We start from the raw sequence: 17,881 nt of genomic DNA, 5'->3' as shown, positions 1-17,881 counted from the left end.
TGGTCATGTTTGAGCTGGAGCAAACAATTCCTTGCTGCATGTCCAAGACAATGTAGGCCCCAGATCTGCAAAAAACCCTGCACAAGTAGCACCAAGCCTAGTTCTGTCCAAGTAATCACAATACCTTACCCACATATTAATAGGGCTTCCTAAGCTGCATTATTTTGATAGGACTGGATTTATGGCATAATTACATAGACAGTTATTCCAGAATAGCTGAGGGGAAGGCGACCTCTGAAAGGGAGTCAATGTTAAACCCCTGTAGGTGGAAATGGAATGTTAGCCTCTTAAACTGCCTGAGTTGCAATTGCACGCTCTGCCTGACCAGAGCCTCACTCCCTGAGAGCAATAATCCAAAAGGCCATGATTGAGGAACTCTGATAGATTAATTGGGTGTGCTGTTCATTTGATATACATAAATATGGAATAGAATCATAGAAACACAGAGTTGTTATGGTTAAAAAAGACTTCCAAGATCACTGAGTCCATTCTTTGATCAAATACCACCACGTCAAGTCAACCATTGTGGTAAGTACTACATCCAGTCATTTCCTGAACACTTCCTGGGATGGTGACTCCACCATTTCCCTGGACAGCCCATTCCAATGCTTGACAACCCTTTCAGCAAAGAAATTTTTCCTGGTGTCCAACCCCAAACCTCTTCTGGCACAGCTGGAGGTGATTTCTTCTTGTCCTGCCACTAATTATATAGGGAGATGAGACTGATCCTTATGTCTCTACAAAATCCTTTCAGGTAACTGTAGAGAGTGATAAGGTCACCCCTGAGCCTCTTTTTCTCCAGACTAGGCATCCCCAGATTTTCTTTATCCCTTCTTTTGTTGTTAATATATTTTTAAAAACATTTTTAGTAGCATTTGCAGGGGTTGCCAGATTGAGTCCTAGCTGAGCTTTCACCTAATTTTCTCTTCATGTGACCTGATAACATTCTTGTACTCTTCCTGACTTGCCTGACCCTTCTTCCAAAGATGTTTTTTCTCCCTGAGTTCCAATGAAAACTCACAGTTCATTCAGGTTGGTTTTAATCCCCCATGGCTCACCTTTCAGCAGATAGCCTGCTCCTGCAGATTTCCTTTCCTTTAATACACCTTTCAAGTGTGTTTTTGCATCTTGTACACACACACATACTTGAATGGACAATTTCTTTTTAATTGAAGCCATGTCTGGAAAGGAAGGAAGGATTCTGGAGGGTCAAGTAGAATCTCTAGCACCTCTGAAAGCCCCACTCTCCTAAAGCTGAGAAATAATGTGGAATGAAAAATGAAGCCATGATTACTAGCAGTTTTAGTTTAAATAATTCTTTCAGAAAATAATTCTTTCAGAAAATAATTCTTTCAGAAAATCTAAGTATCATAAGATACTCCAAAATCTTTTAGTATAAAAGATAGAATAGCACACAAATACACATAGTAATTGCTACTTCTTCAAGCTGCTAACCAAAATAAATTGCCAGAGTAACACAATTTGAAGCTGTCATGATGTGAGACTGGTAAAAACAATCAGGCATTTATAAAAAAAACCAAAAAACAATTTAGTTATCTTTGAGTTTCACTGTAAAGACTGCCAAATTTAGGCCATGTTATGATCCAGTTAGTCATGCTGATTAATATCATTCTGTGAGCATAATTAACTAGAATGACTCACTGAATAAAGTCTTATTCAGTATAAGCAACAAAGCAGAATGTGACCCCTTTGGAAAACAGTTTTCTATTTCAAGAGCTCACATAGGGAGAGCCTCTTTGGGTAAGATACCACCAGATTCCTGCTGGCCTGCCATACACATACACTGTCTGTATAAAAGGGATATAAATTTCTTTAATTATATTTTTAATTTAATATCCAAACCTTGTAGAAAGAGAAGCTGCAGCTAAAGCAAGGGGGTTTTTTAGCATTTTGATAACATAAGCATATAAGCAATTTATGGAAAAATAAGTACACTATTGAAACAAATAAACCAACCAAAACTCAGTAAAAGACAGAAAACTATGAGTTAATATCTCATCTATGGAGGACTTTTTAAAAGATAATATGTTAACAAAACATTTGGTTTAAAACAAATAACTGCCTAAAGGAATATAGAGGGGGAAATCCCTATTTTAACAAAGCTGGCTTTATTTACAGATTTTGTAAAACAGTGTGAATATCCACTGAGCCCTAAAATATTACACTTCAGGAAACTGCTTATTTCTTTTCCTTTTTGGCTTCTGAGTGAAAATCTGACACACATAGTGAAATATTTGTTTAAAACTTCAATTTATTTGCTCCACAGGCTTCCTTGTGCTTATCTATCTCTAATTATTCTTCTCCTGAAGTTGCTGCATTATCATAGCAGAAAACCCATTAGTTACTTGTGTAGTATTATCTTCCCGTAATCTGTCTCCTCCTGAGTTTCCATATACCTCGGTCTTTATTTTTCTATGGCACTCACAATAGGATTTTCCTGCAGTACTTCACAGGCTGAAGATACAGAATATTATTATTTTGTTGAACACTATCATACTTCAGCAATGAAAAACAAGGCAGTCTCTGGCTCCTCAGTGAATGTCTGCTTGAGATTTTTTCCCTGTGCTGTCACAACAGCAGTGTGCTGATATTAGAGCTAACCATGCAGCTGTACCCAAGATCCTCTAACACTGATGTGCAGGCTGTCAGTGATGCCTTCAGTGGTGGGCTCTGGTGTGTGTGAGTGTGCATGTCAGTATCCCCCAGCCTGATGCTTCAAGCACCAGAGCTGCAGCCATTCCCTATTTTGCTCACTCACCAGAAACTCTCAATTAGTAAGAAGTATTATTTTCTAGTACTTCTTCTTTTCATAACAATCTAAGGCAAGTTCTGCTTAGCCACTGCCCTGCCATGTGGATTGTGTACTCACACCTGAGTTGCTTTACATGCAGCTTTTCCTCACAAGCCCAGAATTGCAGAATTCCCACCAGGATGGCAGCCCTGCAGAACAGAGAACATCAGAACTTCAGGCATGCTGCAAACATGTAATGGACTACTCAAAGCTTGTTTCCTGGACAGCTATGTCATCCTTGAAGCTGGCAGCAGGCTATCACTGTCATTCATAAGGACAGGTTGTCATGTGCCTTTGGCTGACCAAGTTGCAGGACTTTTCCTGGAGCAAGGTCTTGGTGCTCCCAGGACACGCTGAAGCAGAGCTTCACTGCTATTTTTTCTGCTCCAGTGCAGATCTTTTGTTTTGCTGTCAGATTCCTACCATAATCAGGAAATTTTGGATCATGACTCTGTAAACTGTTCACTGATTCTGCCACTGATAAAATTTGGAAAGACAATAACAAAATTAATGTGTTTAAACAACTCTCGAAAACATGCACTTGCAGTGAGCCTTACAAGACTTGCAGATTGATATTTAATAGTAGGATCCCATGTTGTTCATAAAAGGAGAGCCTTTTTATTATACTTAGATGACAATGTCTTCCACTAAAACAAGGGGACTAAAATAGGGCTTTGTCTCAGTTCTGAGTCCCAGCTCACCTTGCTGCATGTGGGCAGAGGTGCCTGTTTTTTATGCAGGAGCTGGGTGGTTGGAACACAAACTCAGGCAAATCCCCACCGCTGAAGAAGTGCAAGGACATAAACTAGCTCATTAGATGAGAGTAAAGATAGCTCCAGGATATCAAAGTTGTCTTAAAGATGTCTTTTATCATAAAGGCACTTTTGTGGTTTTAGAAGAGAAGATTGAAAGGAAACACAGAGTTTGTAAGTAACTTTTCTTATGTTGTGTTTTTTAGCAGAATAGGTATACAATGTTTCTCCAACTTTATCAAGGTGACATAGCAAGTCAGTAATCGAGTCAAAGCTAATTCTCCATTATTTGGCTAAGATTTCTGTCTCTTCATAGATTAATGGTAGTGTACCAAATTACAATCAGAGAATATGAAAAAGAAAGTCTCTTTCATTCTATCTTGAATTTATTCATTATATAGCAGACATTTCTTCTAGTGATAATGATTAGCCTTCAAGATGTAAAGCATATGCATTTCAAAGACAATTAATTTTGATTCAGTACTGCTCAGGTAGGTAAAGTGAAGGATATGTGCTGCAGAGTGGATTTTTTATGTTATGGAAAACTTTAGCTCCAAAGGGTTTTATTTACCTTCAGTAGTTTAAGCTCATCAATGTCACTTCAAGGAGACTAAACATGAATCTGACTTAGAGACTTCCAAATAGAATTAAGACAGGCTTAGCTGCTTTGCTGGCTATTAAAGCAGATGTATTTTCTTCTCTTTATGTGTCCAGACTGTGAGTATGCTAAATAAAATGAAATACAATAATAATTAATAATAATAATAATAAGCCATCAAATTTTTGCTTCATTTTTAAAACCATATATAGGACCATTTCTGCAATCTTAGTTACTAGATCTTCTTAATTTTTTTATATTTTAAGAGGCAAAATTATCTGTATTCTAGACAGAGAAAACATAAAGTTCTAGACAGCTCCTGTAAAATTATGTTTCCCTCAGACTTTACCTCTTAAAAATGTTACTTTACTCAGTGTTTGAGGATGTTTTCAAAAGTTTTAACTAGGCATATTTATGCCAAACTTTTATTCAAAATCTTTGAAAAACTTCATTTACTGAAAAAATTACTGAGCTTTGAGTGTATTTTGTTTGAATTAACCATCTGTTTGAAAATCTTGTTTCAGATTAATAATATTTTATTTATTAATTCAGAGACATACAAAATACATTAAAATAGGTCACAACTTTTATTTCTTTACACATTTTTCTATAGCTGAAATTAATACCTCTACTTGAAGGAGTATTATTGTATAGATTGATGGCATGAAAAAGCAGAACTAGAAAGAAATGCTAATCAAAAGGAAAATCATTGCCTTTAATGTTAAGTCTGTATGGTCTCTAAAGACATACTAAGGAGCTTACTTATAGGAAAAAAAAATTCTTTCCAGATTTGTGTAGCTTAATTTTTGAAAGGATTTATAGCTGCTTATATTTCTGAAAAAAAGCCCCAAGACATTTCTTTGTATGTGCTTAAATATAGCTTGAAGAATTTAACTTTGCTAAGTCAGATTTAAAATATTTCAATCTAAAGCTGTGGGTTTTAACTCTATTTCAATTTTCCAGTTGCAATTCCAGATCCTTAGCCTTTAGCAATGAAGTGCTACCAAAGCATTCCCAAATTGTGCTGGGATGTGTTGTTAGGAGGTAGTCTCAGTGACAGAAAATGAGAAGCTGGACAGCAAAGGAAAGTATAAGTTATAATGGATAAGGTATAAAATATAATGCTCTACAAACTGCAACATAGAAATAGGTGTTCTTGCTGGACATCCCCACAGCTACAAAAAGACAGACTACAATGAAGTTTAAATTCAATGGCAGGACTAGGAATTAGTTGTCATAAAATAAAGAAAAAAAACAAGAAAACCAAGCCATTCCAACAAAACCAAAACCCAGATAACACAAAAAAAGATACCAAATGCAACCAAACTAAACAGGACCATTTCAAGCCTTTGCAGCGCTTCATGCTCGTGGTAGATCTTGAAAGAAACTAGATGCCAAAAAATATCAAACATTTTTAAATCTTACAGTTCTGACTGACTGTCTTCCTGGAACCCCTGGCAAAAGTTTGTATTTAACTTTGACTATTACATGCAGTTTGCAAATGCTTTATACTTTGCAAGTTGTGAGAAATTAATTACTTTGACTGAAGATTATTTCCCAGTTCCAACAGAGGACCTGCAACAGCATCATTGGATAAGATCAAATTGCACATTGAGTAATCTAAATTCAGCAGTGCCTGAGCAGTATGATCTAGCTTGCTTTAATTAATTAACCCCTCAAAAATTGCAGCATCGAACATCCAGTCGAGAGAGCAATTAATGTCTACAACAAATTATGTCAACATTCTCTTATGTTTTATTCATATACAACTTCACCTAATGTAATTAGAGACTAAGGGCTTCTAATTCTGCCATTATTTACACCCTGCACATTGCACACTTCATTGACTAATTTGAACCAAAAAAATGAAGATATAAGACTTTTTGATTTCAATTACCTTAAGTTGATGTTCTGCTGCCTACAGCTTATCTGTACATATGGGAAGAAGTGTCAGACACCCTGCAGCGTGCTATGGTGTGTTGAATAAAAATCAGAGAATACACAAGAAAGGTTAACTTGCCATGAAATAGAAACACATCAGTTCCTATAAAATGGAAATTCTCAAAGAAAAAAACATGTGAGAGGAAATTAGAAGCTTCTCATTTTTAAATTGAAATCATGATACACAATTCCGTTTTCTAGTTTTACTTAACCTTACATCTTTGACATTTGGACCCAACCGGTAAAATTATTATTTCATACACTAAACAAGGAACCAGAACAGAGACTTCAACTGAATGTTTGACAGGTTTTGCCATTCCTTTAACTAGTGCTGACAATTCCTTATTGGTAATAATCATTATTATATGAATAATACAGCATCTCCTATTAACTTCTTCCACAATTTCCATTACATGAAGAATTCCTAAGGGTAGTTAAGTGTCAAATCCAACTCTTCCCCAGGGCTTGGAGGATAACAGGTCAAGACTTTTTGAGCACAAAAATAGTATTTCTGTAAGGAAGAATGCTCTTATTAAATGCTCTAATGTTTTGCCAAAGATCACACTGCTAAATCACACATTTTTCTTGATCATTCTGGTGAGAACTAGAATGTTTAACAATGTTCTCAAGTACAAGTCACCTTTGCAAAACACCCTATCAGCATGAAAAATCCTGACTTTGTTTACACTTACATTTCTATTTTTTTTTCACAGTCTTTGAAGTGTGTGCTTTCTTTTAAATGTGATTGATCTTAGCTAAAGGCTTTATCTTTTGGATTTATGAGATGGGTAGACAAGATGGACAAATGTTCATAAGCACATATTCAGACTAATTACAGAAAAGTTTCTGTCTTAACTAGGATAAGGCCCAGAAAAAATAAATGCAGTTAAACACTACTTTTATTCAAATCAACAATGTAGTATCTCTGATCAACTTTGTTAAGAAGTTACAGGTTTGGACAGTTTATTCTGTGCAGTGTACTTGTACTACCCTAGCATTTAAAATAGGAAAAACAAATGCAGAAACCACTACTACTATCTTTGTAGCATTCAGGCAGTTTCTCCTCCTACTACATAAATGTGGTTCTCAACAAACAACCAGTCCTAAAACTGAGCAGTATTGCTTTGATGAACAGGAAAGTCCCACCCTCTCCCATTAAAATTACATCTGTTTCTATGGTGAATATGCAAAATTATTTTATCAAAAGCTACTACAACAGCTTTTAAATGGGTCTTTGCTAAGTGTTCTTTTGAAAGTTATGCTATGCACATCTCAAATAAAGAATTTGAATGCAAAAAGTAAAAATCCTGATAAGTGAAAAGCTTTATATTGAGAAAAACTTTATGTTCTGTAAGTAGACACATGAAAAAAACCCACATACTAGCTTTACTCGGTTTTCTCTCCATGTGTTCAACTCTCGTATTTTTTCAAGATTATTAGTAATCTGATTTTTCTCCCAAATTCAAATTAAATTCCCTCCCTACCTTCTGTTTAACAGACCTTCATCTTTGTGGTGACTTTCAAAGCCACAGGATAGTACTAAAATAATTAAAATTTTTGGTTCTGCTGTTAAAATTAGAGAAGAAAAAATCTGCTTTGTTTTGAACTCTAACTTGAGATTTATGTTCTCCATGCTCCATAAATCAGCAACCTGGACTTCTCTTATTTGAACTATATTTCCAGATGTTACTGACTATCCTACATTACGTAAATGACTTCACAAAGTATAAGGTCTGGTATCAAAAAAAAAAAAAAACAAAATAACAAATCAAATAAAAAAAAAGAGCTAACAAAAAAAAACAAAACAAAAAAACCAACAAGCCAACAGAAATGTATCTCTTTCACTGACTGCACTTTCTCCAGAGAGCTTGGTGGGAGTCTGAGAGATTTCAAATTGTAGTTAAAATCAACGACACCCCTCTGTCTATAGTGTGTATTAGCATACAAAGTCCATTTTCCTTATTTTCTCCAAAGTCATTCATTCGTCCTTTCAGGATTGTCCTAGTTTCAGCTGAGATGGAGTTAATTTTCTTCCTAGTAGCTGGAGCAGTTCTGTGTTTTGGATTTAGGATGAAAATAATGAGGTAAAACACTAATGTTTTAGTTGATGCTCAGTAGTGCTTACCCAAATCCATGACTTTTCAGTTTCCTTTTCCAGCTTCCTTCCCAGTGCCCAAGAAGCTGAAGGGGAGCATAGCCAGGACAGGTGACCTGCTATTCCATATTGGAGAAAGTCGAGATCAGTACATAAAGAAGGGGGATTTGGCTAGGAGGGGTCAATTACTGCTCAGGGATGACCTGGACATCGCTCAGTGTATGCTGGGTAACTGAGCTAAGCATCACTTGTCTTTCTTCAGTCTTCTTTTTCTCTCTCCCCTGTCACTGTCTCCCTTACCATTACATTATTACTATTGCTGTTATTGTTGGTGTTATCATTATTATTATACTTCATTTAAATTATTGAGTTGTTCTTATCTCCACACATAGGTTTTAGGGTTTTTAGCGATTCTCATCTTCATTCCACCAGGGCAGTGGGAGGTGGTAGGTATGAATGAATGGTTGCATGGAGCCTAGTTGTTAAATGGTGTAAAACATGACAAAAGTTATCCAATGCCTAGACAATCCATGTGCTGGTTATACTCTTTCTTGCATCACTTTAAGTAAGTCTGTGCAATGATGGAAAATGCAGGTTATATTGTCCCACTTTACAGAAAGAGTGTTTCTTTGAGCTTCACTAGCACACTTTCCAACTTGAAAGTGTTTCTCCTTGTCGCTCTTCAGTTCCAAACCTTGTTTTCCAGCTCTATTGGAGTTTTGTGAGCAAAACTATACCACAATGATGAAGCCTTTCCAATCAGACTGTAATTGGCTCTTGACTGCAAGGTCAGGCTGTATTTCTACTTGCAAATCCATCTCTTCTTGGTAACAGGGTTTCATTATTGACACGTGTTTATTTTATTATCTAGTATGTCTATTATATCTCCCAGAATTTTTGGCATGGATATTTTGATTTCCCTTTAGTAAGATACATAAGCTGTATGGCAGCATCTTCTTAAAAAAAAAACAACTCTTTTTTATTTTTGCTAAACCCCACAGCTATCATCTTCATATGCCATAAAACTACAGTGAACTTTTCTTTACAAATCCCACTGCTAAACAATATGGGAGAATGAGAACTCTTTAATAACTTTAATAATGTTCTAACTACTTCCTTTGCATTTCTGTTTCTTTAATATAAATTTTAATAGGGTTTAATAGGGCAGAGTTTTTTCAAAGAGCTAAACAAGTGAGCGTTTCTATATTCAAGATCTCAGAACTGTTTTAATAGTTCATTTTTGACAGTGATGACATCTTGTGACACATTTGATTCTTTGCATATATTCATTTTCCTGACATTAATTTAAAAGGTCCCCAGCCATCAAGAGTTTGCAAGATGAGGGTAGGAAGACTGGAATAAGAGTGGGAAGGATGATCCAGAGGACTACAGTTCGGTCAGCCTAACCTGAGTTCCTGGCAAGGCTATGGAAAAGATCATCCTGATCAATCCTGTCACTACATGGCATATGTAGAGAAAAGAGGGGATAAAGTCCAGTCAGCAAGGCAGGTCCTCCTTGACTGATCTGACCTTCTGTGACAAAGAAACCCGCTTAGCAGATGAGGGAAAGGCTGTGGCTGTTGTCAATCCAGACTTCTACAGTTTATCCAGACTGTAAAGTGCTTGACACTGTCTCCTACAGCATCCTCTAGAAAACATGTCACAGCTTGGATGCGGGGACTCTGTTTTGTACTAAAAAAACCGGTTGGATGGCCAGGCCCAGGGAGTTGTGGCAAATGGAGCTAAATCCAGGTGGCAGCTGGCCACCAGTGGTGTTTCCCAGGGCTCAGCACTGGGGCTGGTCATGCTTACCATTTTTATTGATGATTTGGACCTGGGGATTGAGAGCACCCTCAGCAAATTTGCAGATGACACCAAGTTGGGTGGGAGTATTGATCTACAGGAGGGTAGGCAGGCTCTGCAGAGAGACCTGGACAGACTTGACCAGTGGACTGCGGACAATGGCATGAGGTTCAAAAAGGTAAAAGAGCTGCATCCTGCACGTCGGTCACAACAGCTCCATGCAGTGCCACAGGTTGGGGTGGAGCGGCTTGAGAGCTGTACAGTGGGAAGGGACCTGGGAAGCTGGTTGAGAGATGACTGAGTATGAGCCAACAGTGTGCCCAGGTGGCCAAGAAGGCAAATGGCTTCCTGACTATATCTAGAATAGTGGAGCCAGGCGGTGATCATCCCCATCTACCTGGTATTGGTGAGGCTGTACCTCCACTTGGTTTGGGCCCTTCACTTAAAAAAGGCCATTAAGGTGCTGGACTGTGCTCAGTGAAGAACAAAAAGGCTCATGAGAGATCTAGAAAAACATGTCTTATGCAAAACAGCTGAGGGATCTGGGTTTGTTCAGTCTCAAGAAGAGGAGACTCAAAGGAAGCCTCAAAGGAGGTTGTAGTGAGGTGGGGACCAGTCTCTTCTACCTTGCCTGTAGTGAAAGGATTAATGAAATAGCCTTAAGCTGAGACAAGGGAAATTCAGCTTAAGTATTAGAAAAAATGTTTTCACTGCTCAAGAGGTCAGACACTAGAATAGGTTTCCCCAGGAAGGTGCTGGAATCACCATCCCTGAAGGTGTTGAAGAGGCATCTGGTGCTGGGTGATGTGGTTTAGTGGTTTCAGGGTTACAGCTGGAACCCTGTGCTGGGTTGTGCTGGGTTGACAGCTGGACTTGATGATCTTAAAGGTCTCTTCTGCCTTGATGGTTCTATGATTCTATAAGCCTAAGAGCAAAGGAAATAAGGGAAATATGAGGCAATTTTTTTTTTCACACAAGTATAGTCACAACCTATCAGTTACTTACCCTATTTATGGGAGAGAAGATTTTTAACTTGACATCTGAAAGTGATTAATGCACTGACAAAGCAGAGTCTTAGAAGCAGTTGCTCTGGTATATCAGTTGTATCATGGAAGAAAGCACACAGAAGGAAAATTGGCTTGATGGGTGATGCAGGCTGGCATTTCCCAGCACATTCAACTTGATGACTCAGTGACAAATAAAAGATGGGAGTTTGGGTGGTTTTATAATTAAGGCTTTAAGAGAGAAGACCAGTAGTTTATAATTACATTTGAATGTACTATTTGTTTCTTCTAAATAGTAATTGAACTTTAAAATTTGCTGTCTACAAACAAGCTGGTGCAATTTCATTCCCCAAATATTTGTATGATGCAGGCAAATGAGCATTGCAAGTACGGCCAAAGCAAATTTATTGAAATGTGTCTTGAGTAGAAAATTGTTGTACTACACTTCCAGGTCTTCATTTGAAGCTGTATGTTAATCTCTTGCTAGGTTATAATTATTTTCTGGATCCACAGACTGTTTTTCTCCTAAAGTGAAGTTAAAAATAGTAGATTCTGGATCACCTCATATTTTGTGACATTCTTCCTGCAGCCCTAAAGCATCCATAGTCTATAATATATTATTTTTTGGATGTTTCAGAGGAATTATCTTCTTTGTTTGTATCATCTCCACTGTAGCCCAGTCCAACACAGAGGTAATTACAATGGAGTAAGAAACCTTGATAGATACATGGATGCCTGATAAATACTTTGTGAAACCATGAGAAACAAAAGCAGCATTTTTAACATGTTTGACATTCCTTGAGGAGATTGATAATATGATTTTTTAAAAAAATCAAAATTAAATCTCCCACCTTCTGTCTAAGAGAACTTAATCTTTATAGTGACTTTCAAAGCTGTGGGATAGTCTTTGTAAATGAATTTTCTTGTTACATGATAAAAATTACACTGCAGTTCTAAAACCTAATTTAGGGTGTATGGACTTTAAGCTCCATTAATCACTGGCATGTCCTTCAGCTGAAGTGTGCTCACCAGCTCTCAGAGGCTGTAATATATTACATAACAACATAAAATATAAACTGCAGTAATAGACTCTCTTAAAAAGATAAAATGCAAGACAAAGCTTATGTATAAATATAGAAATCCATTTTATTGGGATACTTCCATGATACAACACTTGAAATTGAATTAAAATTACTTATGCTTTCAGATTCTCTTTAGAGGTTAAGTTCAATTAACACGAAAGGGACTTATTAACCTACATGAATGCCACAGCATATGAATGCAAACCTTGGAAATTCTTTATTTCAATTCTTGCTGATAACACTCATTGTCTCTTGTCTACATCATTATTCCATTTCAAAACTGGGGAGCAATAGAACTAAAAGTACTGATAACTTTTCATGATTTATAAATGTTAACATCCTTGTACAGGATTGCCCTCACAGAGAAGAGCAAAAGCTACATATGAAGAGGCACTTTTGCTCCATGCCTCACCATTGAGGTGTCAAGACACTGACGTCCAGTTTCAGGAATGTGTATCTGCATTAAGAATGTGCACACTGCAAGATGCACAGTAGTGAGATGTCTGCAACTCATTATCTATCTATCTATCAATCAAGTAAAATAACATGGTTCTAAACATGTGCTTCTTTCTTGGCTGCTCATTCCTTTGTGCAGTGCAACTTTTAGAAAAAATGTAACTCTTGGTTTGCAATCTGAAAATCAGGTTGAATATCTGCTTTTTCAATACCTACCCCTTCCTTACAATTTCTTTGTTTTCATTTTTATCCTCCTGTCAGAGTCAATATTTCATTGCTTCTTTTACTTTGCTATTTGCAGTTTAGTGCTTTTTTTCTTTTTGTTGTTGCTGTTGTTAGTCTGCTAGAATGCTTTGGATTAATTTGTAAGCATTTTTAAATATTTATGCTCAAAAGGTGACTAAAAGTTAATTTCTGCAGGTACACAATTTACAATTCTATGTTGTGAACAGAGTTCATTTTCCGGGGACCCTGCATTATCCTAGATGAAGATTATCTCTGCTGTTATTTGGAGCAATGCCCGAGTGCATTTGGAATGTGCTCAGGATCTCAAATGAGAACGTGTATCTTGAAATTGGATAAAAGCTAGCCAGTAAGCTTTGAGAAACATGCCAGATGGAAGAATCACAATGGTTGGGGGGCAATATCTATTTAATGTAGCAATAAAAAGTGATAAGAAAATTTGTACACCTGCACAATGCAGATACCACCAGGCAAATGCCAACTGAGCCTTGGCACACCAGACCAAGGATCATCCTGGTATGATAAGCCACATGGAGCTCAGCTTTTAACTCACCAAATGCAGTCATCTCAAATCCAGAGGCTAATTAGACTCTCTGCATACCACTGTGGTGCTTGCAAATATTAGGATCTCTGTAGTCCAGAGTAGTATAGAAATGCCCAATGCATATTTAGACTGCTTTTGTTTGCAGACTTTCTCTAGCAGTATTATTTTACTTAATTAAACAATACTACCCTTTTTTTGTTGTTGCTCTTAATGACTTGTCACAGTTTCAAGAATGAATTCTACTGCAATATCCAAATACAAGTACACTTTTTGGGAAAATACTGTCTGTGAAATGCACCTAAAAATGAGAGAAGTTTAAAACCACTGCACTGATATAAGTGAATTTTATTTTATTTTATTTTATTAAGTACTTGTAGGGAGGTTGAATGAACATTCTCTAGAGCTAGATGTTATACAGTCTAACTGCAAAATCATTGTGCTTGGGGTAGACGCCTTGTCCTGTCAATATCTTATTTCCAGCAATATTGCAGACTGTTGCTGCAGTCTGCAAGCAAAAATTGTCCTATATACAATGCTGTCTCTGTTACCTTCTCCTGTTAATTCTAAACACTAAGATAGAAGTGTAATGTAATTTAGGTATTCAAATTTCCTTTGCAGTTAATGGAGGGAGGCAAGCCCTATAGAAGGACATTTCATCCATTCCCAGAATCAGAATCCCACTCTTCAATTCAGAGGGATAAGATAGACTACCTTTCACCAGAAGCTGGAATCTATGTTGTGGATCGAATAATAGAATCACACAGCACATCTGATCTAGTTGTCTGAATTGTTGGCATCATTTGTGGTAAAAAATTGTAATTTCCATTCATGCCAAAGTAGATTCCAAATAGGATAAATGAGCTTATTGTTAAAGACACCTTTCTTCTCACTTGACTGTTAAGGGAGATGTTGGGCATCTGCCTTAGGTGTAGAAGTCAAAGATAGCTAACAATAATATCTTCTATCTCAATTACTAGGATTACTTTCTTTCTTAACTGAGACTAAGCTCCTATCCTTGACATTTCAATTAAGCTAAATCCAAAATGTAGGTAAGATGAATCTTGTGTACTTCCCTATCTGTGGCCCGTATTTGCAGATGTTTATCTATTTAATTACATGTTCCTAATTCCTGTTGAGCATCTATTTAATTTCTATGTTGAAATTATTTGTTCATTTAAAAGTTCTGAAAAATAAAGGTCTTTCCAATAATTTAGAAAACAATCCAATTTCTAATTATGAATGTGCATTATAAAGTACAGGGATGTCTTTCCTTTTCTTTACACCTACAAGTTCTAGCACCTGGTTATGCTTCATCGTCCCTCTGCCAGGGAGCTTTTCATAACTGTTTTCAAACCATAACAGGTTTTCATAACCTTTTCATTTCTTTCCATTAGTCAGAAAGGGTGCCTTTCATAAATGTTTGTGTGACATATGTACTCCTTCTGAACTGTATAGCATTGGAGAAAAAACTCACTACTCTCTTTCTTCTTCCTTAGATAGTGTTAATGGATGAATCTCACATGGCTTACATCATTACCATCTTTTTTAGTTCACTTATAATGTTTGCACAGTGTATAAACAAAGAAATCAAATGAAGAACATCAAGTAATGGATCATCTAATGTAAGGAGGAAGGGTTTTGGGGCAGAGGGAGAAGATATGTTTTATTGCAGCAGCTCTTGTTTTATATCACAGCCCCATCTGCCTGTGCTGGACCTTTGGATGACATCCGACAGTACAAGCTAAAACAATGATCACTCGGAAAACACTTCAGTAGATCGGCCAAATAATCAGACTCAAACCAGATGGTGCTGCAAAAATAAGAGTCTTTTTCTCCCCAAGTTTGTGGAAAAAACTCTAAGAGTAACTACTCTTATAATGATGACAAAAAATTTCATGCAAACCTTTTGTAATATTGGGAACAACTCTCTCACTGCCAGGTGAAAGAATAGGCCGTTTAAACTTTTTTTTTTTAATTAAATATGGTTTGTTCTGACTGTCTCTGTTAAATCAATTTTTCAGGAGGTAATATTTTCAGTATAACATTATAAGGTCAATATTAGGAAATATTTCTATTTTATTTAAGATCACCCTCTTAGAAGTGTACTCTGCTCGTAGTCATGCATATCTGCTATGGTGATAAATAACAAAGACCTTTTTTTTACTTGGTGCATATGCATATTACTACAGTGTTTATATTCTGAGATATAAATGTTTCATATTCTTTGTACAGGGGATTTAATTTACCTTCTAGTTCAAATTATCAAAGCCAGTGATTTTCCCCAAGTACGTATCAACTACAGAGCCATCAGCACTATGTAACTGTGGGTTGATTTACTAAACTATCATTTTTCTCTTCTATTTCTTGTACTTCATAAATTTTAGATTCTGCTGTTTTCCCTACCTTCATTGTCAATTTCTCGTATGTGTAGAAAGGTGGTCATTATTTTGTCCCAAATACATTTAACCCATTTTATGAGATAATCAGATACAAAGTTATTGTCTGCAATCTGTATATTGTCTGCAATCTAAAAACAAAGACAGTGTCTTTTTTTCCCCAAATTCTTCTTGATAGATCAGTCCTCTAAATATATGAATCAATAGCTCTTCATGGTTATTTACTATCAAGAAACAGAAAACTTCTCAAAGTCGAGTTATGAGATATGGCTTGATCATTTTGGTGTATTATTACTTTTAGACTCAGCAATTTGGCAGTGTTAAAATATGATGATCATTTCCAGCCTTCTTGCCAGGAGTTCAAGACAGGTGTGAAATTTAAGGCCTAATTTTGTTCCCTCCCTATACTGGCATAAATCAGGAAAAATGCCATTTCATTCAGTGGAGATCCATCAATGTAAAATTAGATGTTGTTCCTGATGTCAACTATCACTTCAAAAACACTACCAGTAATACTGCTTTATTATTATTGTTGCACTTGATATTGGTATTCTGATATTTCCCAAAAAAGCAATGACAGGATTGAGGTACTAGTGCACAAACCATGTGTTGCTAGCATAGTGTTATCCTCACCTTTTGGAAAATGTACTGTCTTCTGTCAGCAATGCTTTGGTTATCTGTCTTGCCAGCATGCAATTCCAGTTCTGAAGGATAGTTCATAGGCAATACATTACTTGAATAGACAACTCTCTAACAAGGTCTAAACCCTTATTTATGGTCACGTACCATAGGAGAAAACAAAGAGGGAGAAGGCAAAAACCCAGGCAAATATAGCAGTAATGTGATCTCCTTGTACAGGTTAGTAGTGAGAATGACTTGGTCATTCTGAATAATTGAAGCTTTCCAATGTAAATAAAACATTATCAGCAGTCTCCATCTGCCTTCTACTTGCTTTACTAATTACAAGAAGGGAAAGTGTGCATGACAAGATGGGGTTTTTTTTAACCAGTAGAAAAAGAAGGGTTTTTATCTCTTCTTCTTTGACCAATTGCTGAGATTTGCTAGTCCTTGCTAAAAATGTGACAAGAGTAATTTCTTTTGTGGTTTACTCTTGGTTTTTTGTTTTCTTTCTTCAATCTTCTCTCCTTCAGCAGGCTGAAAGATCCTTAATGTTATTCTGTCCTTTGCATGCAATACTGTGAACAGATTGGTGTTGTCAGGGAATTGCATCCAATCTGTGTTGAGCTTTGAAGAGGAATTGTTTATGATTAGGCGATTTACAGTTGAAGTGGGCAGAAGATGGCAAGCCCTATAATTAGAAGGAGGGAAATTTATCTCCCAACAGCATGTTCCTCCCCCTGAGCAGAGCCCTAGAGTGAGAAAAGGGCAGATGTAAACATGCTTCTCCTCCAAGCTGGCTGATTCTGCACCTGGGTTTGATCGAGTCTGGGTTGTTGCTGCCAGAAACAACAGTTGGACTTCATCCTGGTTAGGAAAGGCAAATTCTGTCACCACTGTCTTCTTTGCTTAGCTTATCTGTTGTGTTTTCTAAAGCGTTTTGTTGAAACACATCTGCCTCTTCTGACCCAGCTGGCCAAATGTGCATGTACAAGCTGTGGTGCATTACCTGCTCTTGGGTTTGGGCAGTCACAGTTCACTTGAAGGGTTGAAAAGGAATCAAAAACACCAGAGTAGCCATGCTAAGTAACATCTGTCTGAGTGTGAACAAAGAGACATTTCACTGTCCCAACTCTCTTGCTTAAATCTGTGTAGCTGTATCCTCCTGTGCTGTCCTGCCTGTAATTGGGCATCAGGGATGTGGCTTTGCCGTTGGGGCTGTGTCAGCCCCCAGTAGGGGACAGAGGCTACAAACCACTTCACAGATATTACATCCATGTTTACCACACTAGAGAATGTGTTAGGTGGCTGGCAAAAGGCTCACAATTCCCACTTCCCACATCAGCTTGCTTTCTGACTGTCTTACGGATATCTCTGGTTACCTTTTGGGTTTCTTTGGAGCAAAGCAGCTGGGTTTCTGAATTTGGCTTCTTGTGTTCACAAATATCACCCACCCAACTCCCATGGTCTACCCTGCCATTCCCAAGAATCCCCTAGAATGAAAAATAGCTTCTGATTAGGAGTACATCCAATAATT

Source organism: Lichenostomus cassidix, chromosome 3, assembly GCF_008360975.1.
Source record: "Lichenostomus cassidix isolate B80296 chromosome 3, HeHo_3.0, whole genome shotgun sequence".
Classification (NCBI taxonomy): domain Eukaryota; kingdom Metazoa; phylum Chordata; class Aves; order Passeriformes; family Meliphagidae; genus Lichenostomus; species Lichenostomus cassidix.
This window is presented reverse-complemented; position numbering follows the sequence as displayed.